A 20,673-nucleotide genomic window follows, 5' to 3' on the forward strand; every position below is an offset into this window, starting at 1 on the left:
CACAAAACGGATGATGCTTGTAATGTGGCTGATTTGTATTATAAAGATATTGTTCGTTTGCATGGAATTCCCAAGACTATTGTTTCGGATCGTGATTCAAAGTTTTTGAGTTATTTTTGGAATACATTGTGGAGAAAGGTGGGAACCAAATTGTTGTTTAGCACTTCACATCGTCCTCAAACTGATGGGCAAACGGAGGTTACAAATCGAACCTTGGGAACGTTGTTACGAGGGTTGGTAAGTAAGATGCAAAAGGATTGGGATGTCAAGTTTGCTCACGCTGAATTTGCTTATAATCGTTCTCCTACTTATGCTATTGGTCATTCTCCATTTGAAGTGGTATATGGGATTAATCCATATTTTCCATTGGATCTGAAAGATGAGTTGGTTCACAAAGATGCCGATGCCAAGTTGAAATCTATGATGAAATTGCACCAACAAGTTCGTGACCATATTGAAGCTACCAATGCCCCTTATAAACAGAAATCAAATAACAATCGCAAGCCTCGGGTGTTTGTCGAAGGTGATTTGGTTTGGGTTCACTTGAGGAAAGAGTGTTTTCCAAGCAAACGCAAGAACAAGCTTATGCCTAGGGCTGAAGGTCCTTACAAGGTGGTTGCACGTGTGAATGATAATGCTTACAAGATCGAGCTTCCGGGAGATTAGGATGTCCATGCTACTTTCAATGTAGGTGATCTCTGACCCTATCTTGATGATGATGGCCTTGCTGAATTGAGGTCAATTCCTTTTAAAGGGGGAGGGGATGATACAGTCATGGATGAAGGTGATGGCAAGAGTTCTTTCAAGCCCGGTTTGTACTCACCATTACCAGTTCCGCTTCGTCCTTGGGAAGATGTTTCTTTGGATTTTATAGTGGCTTTGCCTCGTACTCAAAGAGGTAAGGATGCTGTTATGGTCGTTGTTGATAGATTTTCCAAGATGGCTCACTTTGTTGCTTGTCACAAAACGGATGATGCTTGTAATGTGGCTGATTTGTACTATAAAGAGATTGTTCGTTTGCATGAAATTCCCAAGACTATTGATTCGGATCGTGATTCCAAGTTTTTGAGTTACTTTTGGAATACTGATAAGTGCATTATTTACCATATATTTATTCCCTTAGTATATTCCATATATACTAACTATGTAGTCATCATTTATTTACTATTTTGGGTCTTAAATTACTTTTAATAATTATAAGTATATTTTTCTTTGTTTTATATTTTATTGTTAAATAAGCCTAAATAGTACTTGGTTATGCTACAGGTCATAATTGCTTGAAAAGAAACCGAAGCCCATGGGATTCACATGAGATATTAACAGTTACAACTAATAAAGGGAAATGAAGAATAGTCCAAGATGTCAAGTGAAGCTCACATTTAATAGAGATTGTGAAAGAGAATGGGTCCACTTAGGTTAAATAAAGCCCATAAGTAGAAGAAAAGCCAACTAAAACAACCATTACGTGAGAAATGCTAGTCCAAGGAAGGAAACCCACTAAAAAAATGGAGTTAAGTACTTTCCTTCAAAAGAAGCAGCATATCAATAAGCTACCTTCGAGCTTCGAGATTGTCGGCAAAATTATAGATAGTCGGGTATAAACACAGCTGTTCCTATCAAATCGGAGAGGGGTTATCCAAGCAGTAGAGGAGATCAACAAGATGCTGAAATTTCGGATCCCGATCTTAGCAATTAGGGGTTTAATTTCCTTGTTCTTCACGCACTTGGAGTATATAAATATACTTCCCCTGCTCAGTTTCGGAGGAGGATATACACAAAAACCTAGCCGAAAATCACACAAAGAACAAGGGAATTTGAGTGAGTCCTAATTGGGCAATTAACGAAGAGAAGATAGCCATTGGAGGGAAGCTTAGTCTCAATTCCAAGGTTGAACAAGGTCGACGGTGAATAGCAGGGTCGAAGCCGAGGTTCTTTCGGATGTTCTTGAGTATCTCTATTATATAAGCCAGCTCCTGAGGTTAATTTAGTAACTTAACTTTTCGTGTCCGCCATAAAAATGACTAAAATGCCCCTTCCTATTACTCACAAGTCACAACCCCATCGCGTAAAACGTAATCTCTTACCTAAATCTCACTTCCTCCGCTACTTCTTTCTCCCGTACTTTCTCTCTCCTCAGTTCTCAAATCTTCAGTTCTCAAATCTTCTCATCGCCGCTTCACTCTTCGCCGCATCACTTCACTCAAAGATCTCATATGTTCAGTTCGATCGATCCTTCTGCTTTTCTCAAGGTTAGTTTTAATCATTCATTTTTTTTGTTCTTCTCGCTTAGTAATTCATTGAATCTACGATTTTATGTAACGATTTGTGTGATTTCATCGATTATTTTGCTCAGTTTGTCGATTTGTTTGACCCTTCAATTTCACCCTATATATTTTTTAATTTCTAAAGTATTTTAATTAAAAGATGATTTGATTTTGAATTTGATTTTCTGTATTTTGGGCTTAGTTTTGTGTGTCGGTGTTTTGCTGGAAGCACATTCAAGGGTATTGTCTATGTCACTAACAGCTACGCCGGTAATTTCTGGATCTTCACTTCCAACTAATTTCCGATTTTCAACTTTTGATTATTTTGTTGTTTGCGTACTTAATTAGCAAAGTTTAGGTTTTAGGGTTTGCAATTTTTGTGAGTTTGAATTCAGTTGTTGTTTGTATAGGTTTAGGGTTTGTACATTTTGTGAGCTTCAATCCATTTTTTTCTCTGTTAGATTTTAGGGTTTTGCAATTTTTGCGAGTGTTAAATCGCGTCTAAACTCAAAACTTCTGTCTCTTTTTGTTCAATGATATCAGGAAATTCTGCAGATGTAGAAATTCGGAAGATGATTAGTAACTTTAGAGTGGATGACTTAGCTAATATCATACGAGAACCATGTTTGTGAAATTGCTAATAAAGTTATACAAATCTACAATGTGCAATGATTCAAAAGTTCAGTCTTTGGTGAGTTTGCTCATGTCTGACAATTATGTTGCTCATGTCTGACAATTATGTTGCTCATGTGGGTTTATCAGTTTATGTTGATTATTTGTGTTTTTGTTTATATTAAACAATTGGTTGTGTTTATGTCGACAAAATCGGTAATGCCCAACACTATTTAACATGTGCCCCATCACAAGAAACTTGAGCACGTAAGTACCATGCTTAATCTATCTAGATAATGCCATTTATCATTATCAAGTTTTGCCCCACTTCCAATAAAATGGATAAGGTAAGGTCCTTTGAGAAAAAGAGGTACAGAGTATGAAAGATAACAGTTCCTTTGGATTAAAGAAAATGACCGAGAAGTCGAGAACTAATTAGTTGGCTCTCCCTTGAGAGAGAAGGTATTGTATTTTATCCATTTTTTGGAGGATTGGACTCATATGAGAGGGCAAAGAGAGCGCAATTGGTGTTTAATGATATGGAGAAATGAAGAAAGGAAGAAAGGGCGGGAAATTAGAGTGGATGACTTAGCGAGACTTGCCTTCTTGGATAGTGCTAACCTATAAACCAGGAATTTGGTCCTGATTCACTATAAACCAGGAGTGGATGATTTAGTTTAGAAAATGCTGTGCAAATTCACTGTCTAATTCTGTTAAAATAGTCCAAGAGTGTGCCGGTTACATGCCAAATTTCCGATTCACATGTGGGATCGAAGGAGTAGCACTGAATTTTCCTAATTTTCTGCATCATTATGCTTAATTTATTTCAGAGCTAGCCTGCTGTTTATTTCAGGATCCCTGCTTTTTCATTGAAATGTTTGACAGTTGCAAATAGTTATGAAACTCTATTTGAAATGTTTGACAGTTGCAAATACTTTTCAATTTGATAATGTGCACGAAAACGCACCTTCTTTATTATATTTGATGGTTTTCATGTCAAGTACTGATAATTCAACATTTCTGCATAAGTCAAAAGGCAAGAATTAGGATCATTACAGGAAGCTAAACATGGAGAACAGTAATAGTAGTTGTGTTAGGCATGGGACTTGGAGGATCAATTGTTGCGTCTATTATCGTGCAGTTTGTTCTGTTTGGTGTGAATTGTTATGCCCTTAGAGATTAAGGGCATGAATGATGAAATTGTTTTACTATTTAGATTTTTTAAATAGAGATCATGATTAAGGGCATGAATGATTAAATTGCATATATATATGTGAGCTTTCCGAATATTTTTTTCTTACCTATTATTTATGGTGATTTACTGTAATAAGTTGATGGTTACTGCAGTCCCAGAGTATTGACCGCTAATAATCCAAAGCGAGCCTTGCCTTCTTGGATGAGTGCAAGAGACGGTGGAAACGGCATTAAACAAGGTAATGATAGAATGGATGATGACAGTCAAGTGGACAGTTTGTAGAATAAAGTGAGAGGGCGAGGCAAGGGAGTGAAAGATACAGATAATGGTGAAGAGAATTACTCTATAGCTGGTCCAAATAAATCGGAGTTCTCCAATCTTTTGGTATGCTCACATTTATGTTTGAGTTTAGATTTATGAATAATCCCATGTGATGCAATTCTAGATCATTTTGAAGTAGGCAGATTATTTTATGAATAATTTCATTGTTTTATTTCTTTACTTATTTGTTTTCTATGTTTGAACAGCACCGCCAGTGCATACTAGAAAACTGTACTGAAGATATGAACTCACTCTCCAACTCGCTCCCTCGCTCCCTCTCTGCTGCTCCTGCTTCTTCCAGGTATAACTTTTTTATATTATATAGGATTTTAAGATTTTGATTACAACCCATTTCCCTCTTGCTAAATTGATTAATGGGTACCTTCCCTCAAAAAAAAAAACATTGATTAATGGGTACCTTTTATTTTTGTGATTTTTTATTTTGTTTTTATTTTTTATTGGACCGTGAGTTGTGACCATTGTCTGAATTAAGTTTGATTTTGGGAGTTTCTTGATTGAAGGTTGGGAGTGATCATCGGCTAATTTGAGCATTTTTTTGTGTTTTGTGGAATTTTCCTTTTTCCTTAAAAAGAATACTTTTGGTGGTGATATCATTATTTTTGTACTATTACTGAACAACACCCATGCAAATGGGTACTAGAAAACTGTATTGAAGATATGAAGTTTGTCCTTAAACGGGTGGATCAAAGCGTTGACAGTTTTTTGGTGTTGAATGTAACTTTGCAACAAGGAATTCGTTTAAGTATGTACCTTAATTTCATGATAAATTATACATTAATCTTTTAAATAATCATCCCTGGACAATATATTCTTAATTTTAGGGAGTATTTTTGTTATCAAGGACTTTAGCTTAATTTGCATATTTTGATTTGAACTTAATTTTTACAAGGTAGTTTTCTATTTAGAATGTTTATATTTGGCTGGATTATTGCAGGATTTGGGTACGAAGGAATTGAAGTGGCTTGGAAACAAACTATTTTAAATGTTTAGTTACTTTGGTACTAAGATCTCGATTTTAATCATGTAGGCGCATGAATAAATTGTATTACTATTTAGATTTGTAAAAATAGGCATGATTACTTTTTCTTTAGATGAACTTTGCTAACGTTTTTTCTTGCCTACTACATATTTGTGATGATTAGTTGTAATACTACAGTTTTATATAATCTCGCACGCATCGCGTGCATATAAGACTAGTACTTAATAAGTCTTCTTCTTACCCAATTGTTCATATTACTACTTATTTGAAGTACTTTGTTAATTTGATGAGATACTTTGATTGAAATATTGGTATTATTATTGATTTATGGTTATGATATTTTTCAATTTAATGATTATTTGAATTTTGCTTGTTCTTGATTATTAATTTTGCAATTTGACGTTGATTGTTATCTTTCAAGTGTTGGGTTGTGAATTATTGCTATCTGTACAATTTGTCTTAGTTTAAATCGTATAGTGAAGAAGTCCCTAATTTAGGTTGAGTCTGCGATTATGGTTTGGCTTAAATTAGAGAGCAATATCAATCTAAATAATCTTTCATTTATGTGATTAGATTAGTTAGGACTAATGAGGACTAATGAGGAATAATCTTTCATTTATGTGATTAGATTAATGCTTCCAATTCTAATTCATACAAGTTGCGATCATATATGTGTTAATTAGATTGGTTTAGAGTCAATTTCAGCTTAGTTCAATTTCGATTTCAAGTAAGGGAGATAGGGAGTTTTTGTTATCTTAGGCTCTACAGTTAGTCTAGTTGTTAAAATGATTAATTTCGTAAGGTTGGTTGATTAATATTATCAATAGTTTAATTTTAATAGAGTTATAAATAGATTTGGTCAAGTTTGTTGTCACTTGTAAATAGTAGTTTAGTATTAGTTTTAATATTAACAAATAACAATTTCATAACCCCCCCCCCCCCATAATCGTAAGTATGTAAATACGTAAATAGCGAGCGTAAATATTGTGTATATATTGTGTATATATATAATACTCCTTTTTAGTTTTAAATTTTGAGTTTAGGAAGTTAAAAATCTCCCAATGGGATCGACCCTTTCTTACCCTTTTACTACTTGTTAATATTTTTTTTTTGAAGGTCTAAGATAGGTTTTTAATTTAATACGGTAAACGACTCTATGAGTGGTTTCTAAATGTAAGACTAACATAGAGGACAAATCTGAAAGAAAAAAAACAAAGAGAAAAGGGTCTTATATTATTGGAGATTGATTGCTTGTTTACTTTGGCCAACAATGATTGCGTGTTTCCTTATAATTTTTTTTTTTTGCAAGCAAGTTCTGTTAATTAATTTTACATTTGATAGTGCGTATCGTAACATCAGAGAAATGCCAACGACTTAAAAACCATGTTTAACGATTTATGTGAGTTACACTTGTTACTACCCATAACCAATTCTTTGTAAAATTTGGCTAGGAGTATTTTGGTATGTCCAACAACTTATATTTGGTGTATCTTGCTAATTGGTGTTCTGGTCAGTTATTTAATTGGACTTCGAGTGAATTTTAACTATGTATATATTGCCAGCTACTTGTTGAAATCTAGAATTTGTTAGTGTTTTTATAACTGCAGATTCTCTTGAGCTTAAACATATGTCTAATAGTATAAGATCAGTAGTTAATTAATCTAATAAATATGCACTACATTGTTAATCATGTCCCTAATTAACTAGTAGTTTACTTTTCAGGTGCATGAGTGGTGGCACACCTAATCCTAAACTCAAGCGAATCAGGAAATATATTGATTCGGTAAACATCATAAGTCAAGAGAGATTAATCCACGCTTTTCAAATTGATCAACCAGAAGAAGTGAAACCAGAGGAAGTTGAATCAACAGAATAGGTGAAAGAACCTTGAAGGAGATGGCAGCCCCAAATACGGCGATGATCCTCTCTGCATTGTGTTTCCAGAGTTGGACAAACCCCTCAAACTGAATTCAGGTTTCCTTAATCTTCTTCCCAAATACTATGGGAAGTGAGGTGAGAATCCTCATCGACATTTAAAAGAGTTTAAGGTTGTTTGTTCTTCTATGAATCTTGAAGGAGTTGAACAAGATCATATTAGATTGCATGCTTTTCCTTTTTCTTTGCAAGATGTGGCTAAAGATTGGTTGTATGATCTTCCTGCTGGATCAATTACGACTTGGAATGTTATGGCATCAACTTTTCTACGAAAGTACTTTCCTGCAAGTCTAATTGGATCCATCAGGAAGGAGATATGTGGCATTAGGCAGCATGATAATGAGTCCTTATATGAGTATTGGGAACGTTTTAAGAGATTGTGTTCCTCCTGTCCCCAACATCAGATTAGTGACCAACTATCAATTCAATACTTTTATGATGGCCTATTGCCTACTGATAGGGGTATGATAGATGCTTCGAGTGGGGGGGGGGGGGGGGGGGCACTAGTGGATAAAACACCAACCCAAGCTAGGGCTTTAATTTCTAATATGGCTCAGAACACCCAACACCATGGTACTAGAAATGATGTTAAAAGAGTAAATGGAGTTGATTTAAGTGGTATTCAGAATCAATTACAAGAAAATGCTCAACAAATTGCTACTTTAACTACTCTTGTGTCTAAAATTGTTGCTAGTAATGAGTCTAAAGCTAGAGTGTGTGGAATTTGTTGTAATGAGTCTCATCCTACTGATAAATGTCCTGACTTGCATTCTGAGGATGTGAATGCTATAGGTGGTTGTTCTGGTCAAAGAAAATATGATCCTTACTCACAAACTTATAATGAAGGTTGGAAAGACCACCCTAACCTAAGGTATGGAAATAGACCACAACCTCCACAATCTAATCAACCAAGGCAATATGGTCAACAAAATCCACCACCCCAATCTGGTCCTTCACTAGAAGATTTAGTTAAGCAACTAACAAATCAAATAGGGCAAGTCCATAACCAAGGTGTTGAGTATCAAAAGAAAACTGACACGCGCCTTCATCACATAGACACTCAAATAGGTCAGATTTGCACTTCTCTAAGTAATCTTGAAACTCAACTTTCAGGTAAACTTCCATCACAAACAATCCCTAATCCCAATGGTCATGTTAAAGCTGTCACACTTAGGATTGGTAAAGTGTTAACTGAACCTAAAATGAAAATTCGTGAAGTTGAAAAAGAGATAGAAGTCAATCCTAAAGTTGGATCAGGGGAAAGAGTGGAAAGTGAGGGTATAATGCAGGGAAGGGTAAAACTGAAAATAATTTTGTTGTTCCTCGCTTTAAAGATTTGCCCCCTTTCTCTTCTCGCTTTGCTAAGGCTAAGAAAGAGAGTCTTGATAATGAAATTCTAGAAACTTTTAGGAAAATTGAAGTCAATATTCCCCTTCTTGATGCTATTAAACAGGTACCTCGTTATGCAAAGTTTCTTAAGGAACTTTGTACTAACAAAAGACAGTTTCGTCCTTCTGAAAAGGTAAGTATGGGGGAAAATATTTCAGCTATTATTCAAAAGAAGCTTACCCCTAAGTGTAAGGATCCTGGCATGTTTTGTATTCCTTGCAAAATTGGTGATTCTAAGTTTGAAAGGTGTATGTTAGATTTAGGAGCCTCCATTAACGTTATGCCGAAATCTGTTTATGATACTTTAAATGTGGGTTCTTTGTCTAAAACTGATATTGTTATTCAGTTAGCTGATAGATCTAACGCATTTCCAATAGGAGTTTTAGAATATGTACTTGTGCAAGTGAATGAATTGGTATTTTCTGCTGATTTTTATGTTCTTGTTATGGGTGATAGAAGCGATAGTGTTCCACTGTTGTTAGGTAGACCATTCCTAAAAACTTCTAAGACTAAAATTGATGTTCAAAACGGTAACTTAACGATGGAATTTGAGGGGGAAATGATTAAATTTAATATTTTTGATGCTATGAGATACCCAAGTGATATCAATAATGTCAGTTCTATAGATACTTTTGATGCTTTTGATTGGATGGCTCAGGAGGAGGCTTTTAGAGCTTTGTAACCACCGGTTTTAAAGGCTCTTAAATGGCTTTTAAATGGCTGTTTAAAGCTCTTGTAACCACCGGTTTTTAGCTTATTGTTTAGGCTATTTATAGCCAGCTTGTTGAATGGAATAGAACAACCAATTTTGAAGAATAAACACTTGTTTTCAGATTACTTTGAATTATTGATTATAATTCAACCTTTTCTTTGTTTTGGACGTGTTTCCTACTCAAAGAGCCGATTGTGAGTCAATCGGTCTTGCCTTTCAATCACGTTTGACAAGCTATAGGTCTAGCTTGTTAATCAACTATCCTTACTCATACAACGAGTTTTTAAACTTGTATCATTTGAGCTGCTGTTCGTGATTCTTACGAGCTAAAATGGATTTTGACGATCCTGACTTTCTACAACATCTCCAAGAAGCCTTGAAAAACGTTCGAGATGCGGGATTTTGAAGGCATCCTAGACGTGATCCACTACGGGTTGTGGATGAATTCAAAGTCACGGAACTTCCTGAATTTGTTGGTGGAACAGATCCGGAAGCTTATTTGAAATGGGAGCGCAAGATAGAGCGAATGTTCGATTTCAAGGACATTGATGATGAGAAGCGTTGTAAGTATTCCATATTGAAGCTAGGACGAGGAGCTGCATTGTGGTTCGAAGGACTGACATCCAAGAGAATTCGTGATGGGAAGGAGAAAATCACCTCTTGGGAGTCTTTGAAACGTAAGCTACGTAAAAGGTATGTGCCAACAACTCATAGAATAACGACTTATCGTAAAATTGTTGAATTGAGGCAAGGGAAAATGAGTGTGGCTGAATATATTGATGAGTTTGAAAAGTTGTCCTTAGTGGGGGGAAATTGAGGGGATTAAGGAACAAAAACTGTCTAGATTTTTAAGGGGTTTAAACTACAATATTGCCAATACCGTAGAACTTTATCCATATTCTGATTTTGATACTCTTTGTGGACTTTGTTTAAAATTGGAAAACCAAGGGAAAGCAAAATATGGGGGAGGGTCAAGTATGGATGGTAAGGCCAAGTCTTGGTCTATATCCGAACCTATCTTGAAACCAAACACATCACCTAGTACCGTAGGTTCAAGAAATTCTACGGCTGCCCCAAAATTAGTTAACTCAACCAAAGAAACAAGTCTGTCCAAGGTGCGTTGTTTTAAGTGTCAAGGGTTTGGGCATGATCAAAATGCGTGTCCAAATAAACGGGTAGTGACCTTGAGAGAAGCTGTTGAATGCGGTGAGCAGTTGTTTGAAGAGGAGAAGAGGTTGGGGACGTATTTGTGTTTGATGAGAGTGGCGATGAAGAGGAGAAGGAGGGGTATGAGGCTCCAGTTTATGACACAAATCTGGTTCTTAGAGCTCTACAAACCCAAATTGCATCTACTGTGTCGGACCAACGAGATCAGTTGTTTCATACTAAATGTCTAGTAAAAGATAAGTGGTGTAGTGTGATTGTTGATGGGTGGAGTTGCACCAATGTTGCTGATAGTGAGATGGTTTCGAAATTAGGCTTAATCACTACAGCCCATCCTAGGCCATACGCACTCCAGTGGCTCGATGATGGTAATAGTGTGAAGGTGTCGAAACAAGTAAGGGTTGGTTTGGCTATTGGTTCGTATGTGGATGAGATTCTTTGTGATGTTATTCCTATGGATGCTTGTCATATTTTGTTGGGTCGTCCTTGGTAGTTTGATAGGGACGTGGTTCACAAGGGGAGAAGCAACGAGTATGAATTGAGAGACAAAGGCAAGAAGATTGTGCTAAAGCCTGTGTAATCACAAGCGGTTCGATCCATGAGTGTGCAGCAAAAAAAGAAGCCGAATCTCACCATGTTGGCTAGTGAACGAGAGATTGAGCAAGATATATATCATGGAGAGTTGGTGTATTTGCTCGTGGCTAAGGAAAGTATGATCGAAGGCCAAAATTGGAAAGAAGGCAGTCCCATTGCCGAGTTGCTTTTTGAGTTCAAGGATGTATTTCCCGACAAATTACCACTACGTTTGCCTCCTATTCGTGGTATTGAACATCAAATTGATCTTGTTCCAGGAACTTCTTTGCCTAATAAGGATGCTTATCGTTGCAATCCGGAGGAAACAAAGGAGTTGCAAAAACAAATTGATGAACTTTTGAGTCGAGGCTATGTTAGAGAAAGCTTGAGTCCATGTGATGTTCCGGTGTTGCTTGTGCCTAAGAAAGATGGGACATGACGTATGTGTGTTGATAGTAGGGCTGTGAATAACATTACAATCAAGTATCGTTTTCCAATTCCGAGACGTGATGATATGTTAGATGACCTCCATGGTTCGAAGTTGTTCTCAAAAATTGATTTGCGGAGTGGTTATTGATACGGTCATGGATGAAGTTGATAGTTAAGGTGACGGTCTTATGCTAGCAATTGGAACCAAAGCTGATTTAGGTTCAATGTCTCATTTTGTGTGCATGGTGACTTGGATTGAATGAGTTCGTTTGATGGTCCGTTTAATCAAGGTGGTACGTTGCACTTAATCAAGATGGTTCGTTTAATCAAGGTGGTTCGTTGGTTAAAATTTGATTGTTATTTTCTTTTGTTTAATTCAGTTTAATAAGGGGACAATTGTTTTAATCCCATTTAAATTCAGTCATTTCAATACCTTTAAAGGTTGCTGATTGTAAGGAGGGTTTTAAGCCCTTTGTAACTGCAAATTAGTGACTGCATTAGGGAGGCTCTCATTGCTTTGTAACCACCGAATTTAAAGGCCCTTAAATGGCTTTTAAATGGCTGTTAATGCTTTGTAACTGCCGTTCTTTGGCTTGCTGTTTTAGGCTATTTATAGCCAGCTTGCTGAATGGAATAAACAACCAATTTGAAGAATAAACACTTGTTTTCAGTTTACTTTGAATTATTGATTATAATTCTGCCTTTTCTTTGTTTTTGGACGTATTTCCTACTCAAAGAGCCGATTGTGAGTCAATAGGTCTTGTCTTGCAATCACGATCAACGAGCTAAAGGTCTAGCTTGTTAATCAACTATCCTTAATTATACAACGAGTTTTTAAACTCGTATCATTAGTGGTATCAGAGCAAGGTTCGTGATTCTTACGAGCAAAAAAAAAATGGATTTTGACGATCCAAACTTTCTACAACATCTCCAAGAAGCCTTGAAGAACATTCGAGATGGGGGATTTCGAAGGCATCCTAGACGTGATCCACTACGGGTTGTGGATGAATTCAAAGTCACGGAACTTCATGAATTTGTTGGTGGAACAGATCCGGAAGCCTATTTGGAGTTGGAGCGCAAGATAGAGCGAATGTTCGATTTCAAGGACATTGATGATGAGAAGCGTTGCAAATATGCCAGTTTGAAAGGGACGTGGTTAATAAAGGAAGAAGCAACGAGTATGAATTTAGAGACAAAGGCAAGAAAATTGTGCTAAAGCCTATGTCATCTCAAGCGGTTCGATCCATGAGTGTGAAGCAAAAAAAGAAGCCGAATCTCACCATGTTGGCTAGTCAACGAGAAATTGAGCAAGCTCTAGATCATGGAGAGTTGGTATATTTGCTCGTGGCTAAGGAGAGTCCAATCGAAGGCCAAATTGGAAAGAAGGCAGTCCCATTGCCGAGTTGTTGTTTGAGTTCAAAGATGTATTTCCCGATGAATTACCACCAGGTTTGCCTCCTACTCGTGGTATTGAACATCAAATTGATCTTATTCCAGGAACTTCTTTGCCTAATAAGGCTGCTTATCGCTGCAATCCGGAGGAAACAAAGGAGTTGCAAAAGCAAATTGATGAACATGTGAATCGAGGCTATGTGAGAGAAAGTTTGAGTCCATGTGCTGTTCCGGTGTTGCTTGTGTTGTGGGGTTTTTTCCGGTGAGATACCCTGGAGGTTTTCCGGTAACTTCTAAGGATTTCACAAGATTGTATTTTTATAGAGAGAGAAAGTAGAGAGAAGGCAGAGCAGCAATTTCTCTTGATTGTATTGATTGTGACCCCTTTTTCTAGGGAAGTGGGACTATTTATAGTACTAGGTTTTTGTGGGAATGACCTAATATTCCCTTTACATGATTGGCTAGGGTATGGGAGGAGGACATGTGTCCTTTCTCCTTACAATTCTCTGGTCCCTTTTGGCAATAGTGGGCTGCTTGGGCCTATTGCGCTTATTCATGCTACTTGGGATACCTACTACTTAGGCCCCTTTTCAGGTATAGGTACACTACATACATTTATACACTCTTAAATACAAATACATATACATTGTAGATACGTAGACTGGTACCCATGCTGTGGAGTAGTCTTCGTATGGTTTCTGCTTAGGGGGCGTAATACGTGCCATGTGTCGCATCCTTATTGGTACACGAAGGCATAGTAATTTTGCCCACAACATTTGCCCCTCAAGAAGGGCATTTCTGGAAACACTTTCCGGGTATCGCTTCTTGACCTTTGATTTGCATCTTCGTCTCTGGGACAGGTGTTGAGGTGGTGACACGTGTCACCTTTCTCCATTTTGCCCCTCCCTATATATAGAGGGGGGTAAAATTCATTTATTACATTTCATTTTCACAGAGCTGTACACAGGCGATTTCCGGTGAACTCCCACCACCAGCAGACGATTTGCGGCCACCGCAAGACTCAACTTGTTCTTCACCAAACTCAACCTGTTCTTCACCAAACTCAACTTGTTCTTCATCAAGTACTTCACAGATCTTTCAAGGTTAGTTTTCGCCTTTCTTTCTTGTTTTTGTTATCCCCTCGTCATTTTTCCTTTTGTTAGCGGCCGGCCTCCTAGTACTAGGTAAGGGTTTGAAGGTTTTAATTGAGATTTTTCCGCCGTTCGTCTTTTGTCGGGGCGGGCGTCCAATCGCGTCTTTTTCTTCATTGTTGGTCACTCCTAAGCCGTGCTTCGTTCACTATGCAGAAGGCATGGCTAGAACCAAGAAAACGGCAGATCCTACGCGCTTGCGCTTGCGGGAGGAAACATTCACACCCCCTAGGGAGAGGTATTCTTCCACCGCCCCGGCAGCCGACGAAGAATATGCCGAACTCTTTCAAGAGATCGACGAATATGTCGAGGTGGAGGAGCAAACGGCAAGCTCGTCAGGGGGTACAACGAGCCAGGCAGTGGGGGAGTCAAGCGTCGCTCCATTGCCATCGGCCGCCGAGGAGCAAGAGGCTGCTCCCCAGCCTATTAGGCCCAGAGGACGGGAGGAGGCCCAATTGCTTCCGTCGGAGATTCACCCAGACATAGGCTGGATGCGGTGGCTAGACAGGCATGGGGCCAAGATGAGGGACGACCTCTGCGTGGGAGAAGGGTACCAGATGCGTGTGCCGGCTGGTCTGGACTCGACCGTCAGCCTGCTTGCCGAGGGAGAATTCCCCGTGTATGCCGCATCCATCAAGCTCGGCATGAGGTTCCCTCCACACCCCTTCGTTGTGGAAGTGTTAGATGGTTTTAACATTGGGGTGGCCCAGCTGACCCCCAACTCGTGGGCTGATATCTTTGGCTATATTGCCAAATGTGCGCTGAACGACGTGGAGCCGTCTTTCAACGCTTTTCTGCATCTGGTCTCCCTCTCTCGTTCCCCCAGTGACGCCAAAGGGTGGTTTAATCTGAGCAGCCGTGGTACCTACCAGACAGTGGTCGGCAAGCTCAGCAAATGGCATATGTGGAGGAAAAGGTGGGTCGTGTTTTACACGGACGACCAGGAGATGTATGAGAGGATGAGCCGCTGGAACTGCAACGCCAACTATATGGACCGTGACGAGCCCCTTCCACCCTTTACTACCGAGGAGTGGGATCAAATAATGGTCCTGTTCAAGGCCAACACTTACCACTTAACACTGGACAAGACTTTCCATGTGTCGGCCGAGTGGTTGCCGCACATTAGCCAGTTTCGGAATGAGGCCTTTCTAGCGACCGTAGGCTTAGGATATTCTATGACTCGAGGTTGTATGCCAATTTATGTGCCGTTCCGCGTTGGTCTATTCATTTTTTTTTTCTAACTTTGGATTTCTTTTTGTTCGCAGAGGAAGGGATGAGCAAGTTATCGGCGGCAGATATTGGGAAGGGCGACATGACCGATTGGATGGCCGACATCTATGAGGCCAAGATGCAGAAAGCCAAGGCCGAGTTGGAGGAGAAGGTGAGTATTCTCTTAGGTCATTGTCTTTGCAAGTTAAGCTTTTCCCGTCCTGTGTCTACAGTGGGCGTCTTTTTTAATGACGTGCCCTTAAGTTAGTGTTTTTTTTTTTTTTTTTTTGCGGTTGCCAAGGTGCGCCTCGTCACTTTTTAAGACGGGCGTTCCTTTGGTGACGAGCCAATTTTTCACAAGTGACTTGTGATTGATAGGGTACGCCTCGTCATTTTTGAGACGGGCGTCCTTTTTAATGACGAGCCACTATTCTGTGAGTGACTTGTGGTTGATAAGGTTCGCCTCGTCATTTTTGAGACGGGCGTCCTTTTTAATGACGAGCCACTATTCTGTGAGTGACTTGCGGTTGCCAAGGTGCGCCTCGTCACTTTTTAAGACGGGCGTTCCTTTGGTGACGAGCCAATTTTTCACAAGTGACTTGTGATTGATAGGGTACGCCTCGTCATTTTTGAGACGGGCGTCCTTTTTAATGACGAGCCACTATTCTGTGAGTGACTTGTGGTTGATAAGGTACGCCTCGTCATTTTTGAGACGGGCGTCCTTTTTAATGACGGGCCACTATTCAGTGAGTGACTTGTGATTGATAAGGTACGCCTCGTCATTTTGAGACGGGCGCCCTTTTTAATGACGAGCCACTATTCAGTGAGTGACTTGTGATTGATAAGGTACGCATCGTCATTTTGAGACGGGCGTCCTTTTTAATGACGAGCCACTATTCAGTGAGTGACTTGAGAATGATAAGGTACGCCTCGTCATTTTCAAGACGGGCGTCCTTTTTTAATGACGAGCCACTATTCAGTGAGTGACTTGAGATTGATAAGGTACGCCTCGTCATTTTCAAGACGGGCGTCCTTTTTAATGACGAGTCACTATTCAGTGAGTGACTTGAGATTGATAAGGTACGCCTCGTCATTATCAAGACGGGCGTCCTTTTTTAATGACGAGCCACTATTCAGTGAGTGACTTGAGATTGATAAGGTACGCCTCGTCATTTTCAAGTTGGGCGTCCTTTTTAATGACGAGTCACTATTCAGTGAGTGACTTGAGAATGATAAGGTACGCCTCGTCATTTTCAAGACGGGCGTCCTTTTTTAATGACGAGCCACTATTCAGTGAGTGACTTGAGATTGATAAGGTACGCCTCGTCATTTTCAAGACGGGCGTCCTTTTTAATGACGAGTCACTATTCAGTGAGTGACTTGAGATTGATAAGGTACGCCTCGTCATTATCAAGACGGGCGTCCTTTTTTAATGACGAGCCACTATTCAGTGAGTGACTTGTAATTCATCACGAGGCCAAACATCTGACTGTCCTTTACGTTCTTTTTTAGCAAGCTAAGGACGCGGCTAAGGCGTCAGGGAAGAAAAAGGGGACGACTCTGTCCCAGCTGAAGAAAAGAGCCGTGCCAGCTGGCTCGGAGACTCCGAGTACCTTCAAAAAGCCCAAACCTATACCCCGCCGTCTTGTGAAGAAGGACGAGTCGAAGGTTGCTGAGGGGGGTCGCCCCGATGACGATGAGTTTGGCGTGGACAAGCCGTCTCTGGTTGTGGACTTGGTGTCCAAATCAAAGTCTGTTGGGCATCCTGACGAGCTGGAGGACCCTCTTTCTGGAATTCCGGCCGACGTCCGTTCCCAGATACCTGCGGAGGTGGCCCGCCGAGCTAGGTCATCGGGATGTAAGTATTATTCGAACGTCGTTCAGACGTATCGAGCCTCCTCTGGCAGTTCTTCTTACTCTCCGCGTCATCCTAAGGCCGTTGTTTTTCCTATAGCCAAAGACAAAGGGAAGGATGCAGCTGCTGCAGAGGACGAGAACGTACCCGCTACTCCTCACTATTCGTCAAAGGATAGGGTGGCTATATGCCGTAAGGTTTTTAAGGCCGTCCCCCCAGAGTATGTTGCTTCTCTTCTTGGCCGCAAGACTGACGCCCAGTTTGGTGCGATCCAGGCCACGCTTCTCGACGTGAGTCTATTTCCCACTTTGCTTGTACTTGTTTTCCTTTTCAATTCATTTACTAACATGTAGCTCCTTTTGCAGTTGTTATGCCGCATGGAATTCTGCAAGGGTTGGAAGACCCGCACTGCTGAGGAGCTCAAAGCTCAGGTGGCTGAGTCCACCCACCATGGTGACTATGCGTTCAAATCCATTGAAGAGGTCCGCCTGCAGATGCAGACGACCATAGACCTTCAAGCAAAGGAGGTAGCTTCATTGAGGTCTGACAAGGCCGAGCTGCTAAAGAAGATCTTGGCGCAGGACAAAGACATGGTGGCGATGGTCGAGGAGGCCAAGACAGCGGCGGCGGAAATATGGACGCTTCAGGACCAGCTGCGGGAGCTTCCCCAAATCAAAGAGGCGGCTGAGGATGCCGAGCAACTTCGGGGGGATCTGGAGACGGCCAGGTCGCAAGTTCGCACCTTGCGCGAGCGTCTTCTGGAGTCCTATGATCAGGGTGAGCAAGCGGCCAAGGACGCTGTTAAGCACGCCTGGGAGAACCACATGCCAGAGCATGATCTTGCGTGGTTCCAGCGGCGATTGGAACACAGTGCCGCTGTGTTGGCTGCTGAGCGTCTCGGTCAGCCGCCCCCTGAGTTTGTACCTTCTGATGATGAGGACGATGCGGCTGCTCCCTGATTTGCTTCCTTCCAAGTTCTTCAAAATTTTATTCCAATGTTCCCATGCCTAAGGGCAAAAACAATTATTTTGTTAAGTTTTGTCGCCGCTGGCGTCTGTACCATTGTGCCTGCTGAGCACACAACAATTTCTTTCTTTTTGTTTTTGAATTCTGGGCTACTTTTACACGCCTTTCTACGGGCGTTGTTTTATAAGTAAATAGGTTATTTTTGTTGCTTCTTTTATCTCGCATTTATTTTCTCTTCGTAATTTGATTATTCCTTAATCAATAGGCTTAATCAATAGGTATGGTAGCCAAGGTGCAACTGAGTATACACTAAGCACGTTGGTGCCGCAGGCAATTGAGCATGCGCAATGCACTACTGTGGTCGTCTCTTTCTCTGGCGAGCGTGTCTATAACGATATTGATTGACGCAAGTCAATCAATAGGTATGATTGCCGCTAGACATGCTCGTCAAATGGAATGGACGGCCAAACGTTCGTGCCGCCGAACTTTTGAGCAAACAACCTTTGTTTCAAAGTTATTCGTGCCGCTTGAGCAAACAACCTATGTTTCAAAGTTATTGGTGCCGCAGGCAACTGAGCATGCGCTAGGCACTACTGTGGTCGTCTCTTTCTCTGGCGAGCGTGTCTATAACGATATTGATTGACGCAAGTCAATCAATAGGTATGATTGCCGCTAGACATGCTCGTCAAATGGAATGGACGGCCAAACGTTCGTGCCTCTGAAGTTTTGAGCAAACAACCTTTGTTTCAAAGTTATTCGTGCCGCTTGAGCAAACAACCTATGTTTCAAAGTTATTGGTGCCGCAGGCAACTGAGCATGCGCTAGGCACTACTGTGGTCGTCTCTTTCTCTGGCGAGCGTGTCTATAACGATATTGATTGACGCAAGTCAATCAATAGGTATGATTGCCGCTAGACATGCTCGTCAAATGGAATGGACGACCAAACGTTCGTGCCGCCGAACTTTTGAGCAAACAACCTTTGTTTCAAAGTTATTCGTGCCGCTGAGCTTTTGAACAAACAACCTATGATTTAAGGTTATTTGTGCCGCTGGCACTTACTATGCCGTACTGGTTAGCCAGTGGCTTGCTATACTGGGAAGGAAGTTGGATAGGTGATCAGCCTACAACTTGGTGCTAATCTGGGCCACTTCTTAGGCTTCAAACAATTAGTCTTGCTGAGAGTTTTTGCTAATCTGGGCCACTTCTCAGGCCGTCATACAATTAGGCTTTGGTTATACATTTGAGTGTACATTTTTGTATTCATTGTGCGAGCAATAAATATTACGAGACAAATAGAGTAGTATTATTTATAACTTTGCAAGGCGAATTTAGCCGGTTACAAAAGTAATTAGTACCCTACTATGACCATTAGAGGCCGCCCCTTAGGCAATGGGTCGTGGTAAGTAAGACAAAGCTTATCATATATCTAGAAGAAATACTTCTTGAGATTGTCGGCATTCCAAGTGCGCAAAATAGGCCGGCCTTGCATATCTTGAATGCGGTAGGTTCCATCTCTAACCTCATCATAGATCTCATAAGGTCCCTCCCAGGTGGGCGTCAGCTTACCCTGTTCGTTTGCTCGTCCTGTGGATTCCATTTTCCTGAGGACAAAATCTCCCACTTTGAGCACCCTATTAGAGACTTTCTTGTTGTATTCTCTTGCCATTCTTATCTTGTACAGCTGTTGTCTGAGCGCTGCATTTCCTCTAACCTCGGGCAGGAAGTCCAGGGCTGCTTTCATTGTCTCCCAGTTAGCATTTTCGTCATACAGCATGACTCTCAACGTTGGTTCACACATTTCTATGGGCAGGACAGCCTCGGCGCCGTAGGCTAGCAAGAAGGGTGTTTCACCGGTTGAATTCTTAGCCGTGGTGCGGATGGACCATAAGACGTTTGGCAGCTCATCAGCCCATAGACCTTTGGCTTCGTCGAGCTTCTTTTTCATTCCTTCGGAGATAATTTTGTTGAACGCCTCAACCTGGCCATTGGCTTGGGGACGTCCGACTGATGCAAAGCAAGTGTGTATGCCGTGATCTGCCAGCCATTCTTTCAGCTTAGGCGTCTCAAACTGGGGCCCATTATCGAAGACGATAGCCTGTGGAATCCCAAAGCGAGTCATGATGTTCTTCCAAATGAATGCTCTTACATCAGTAGTTTTTATGTTTTTGAGCGCTTCTGCCTCCACCCATTTGTGAAGTAATCTACAGCAACAATGACATAACGCCTTCCTCCTGGTGCGGCCGTAAATGGGCCTAGAAGATCCATCCCCCACTTAGCAAATGGTATTGGGCTAGTGATGGGCGTCAGAATTCGTGCCGGTCGGTGTATTAGGTGAGAAAAACGCTGGCATTTGTCACACTTCTTGACCAGTGAGATTGCGTCCTCTTTGAGAGTCGGCCAGTAATAGCCGGTTCGAAGTGCCTTTTCAGCCAAAGCCCTTCCACCAATATGCGAGCTGCACAACCCCTGATGAAGGTCTTCCAGAATTTCCTGCCCCTTCTCAGGC

The 20,673-nt window shown here is 40.7% G+C and overlaps 1 long non-coding RNA gene, 1 other non-coding gene and 1 pseudogene across 2 annotated transcripts; 2 read left to right on the forward strand and 1 right to left on the reverse strand.

The window, feature by feature from the left end:
• Window positions 1–1,475: 1,475 nt before the first annotated feature.
• LOC130459119 (uncharacterized) lies at window positions 1,476–5,627 on the forward strand. The gene is made up of 5 exons (XR_008918819.1): window positions 1,476–2,249; window positions 2,467–2,534; window positions 4,224–4,455; window positions 4,599–4,693; window positions 5,348–5,627. It is a non-coding gene; the product is annotated as an uncharacterized lncRNA (long non-coding RNA).
• A 1,491-nt stretch (window positions 5,628–7,118) lies between these two features.
• LOC110775040 (uncharacterized) lies at window positions 7,119–9,531 on the forward strand (annotated as a pseudogene).
• Window positions 7,626–7,734, reverse strand: LOC130460409 (small nucleolar RNA R71). The gene has a single exon (XR_008920284.1). It is a non-coding gene; the product is annotated as a small nucleolar RNA R71 (small nucleolar RNA).
• Window positions 9,532–20,673: the final 11,142 nt, after the last annotated feature.

Source organism: Spinacia oleracea, chromosome 4, assembly GCF_020520425.1.
Source record: "Spinacia oleracea cultivar Varoflay chromosome 4, BTI_SOV_V1, whole genome shotgun sequence".
Taxonomy (NCBI): Eukaryota; Viridiplantae; Streptophyta; class Magnoliopsida; order Caryophyllales; family Amaranthaceae; genus Spinacia; species Spinacia oleracea.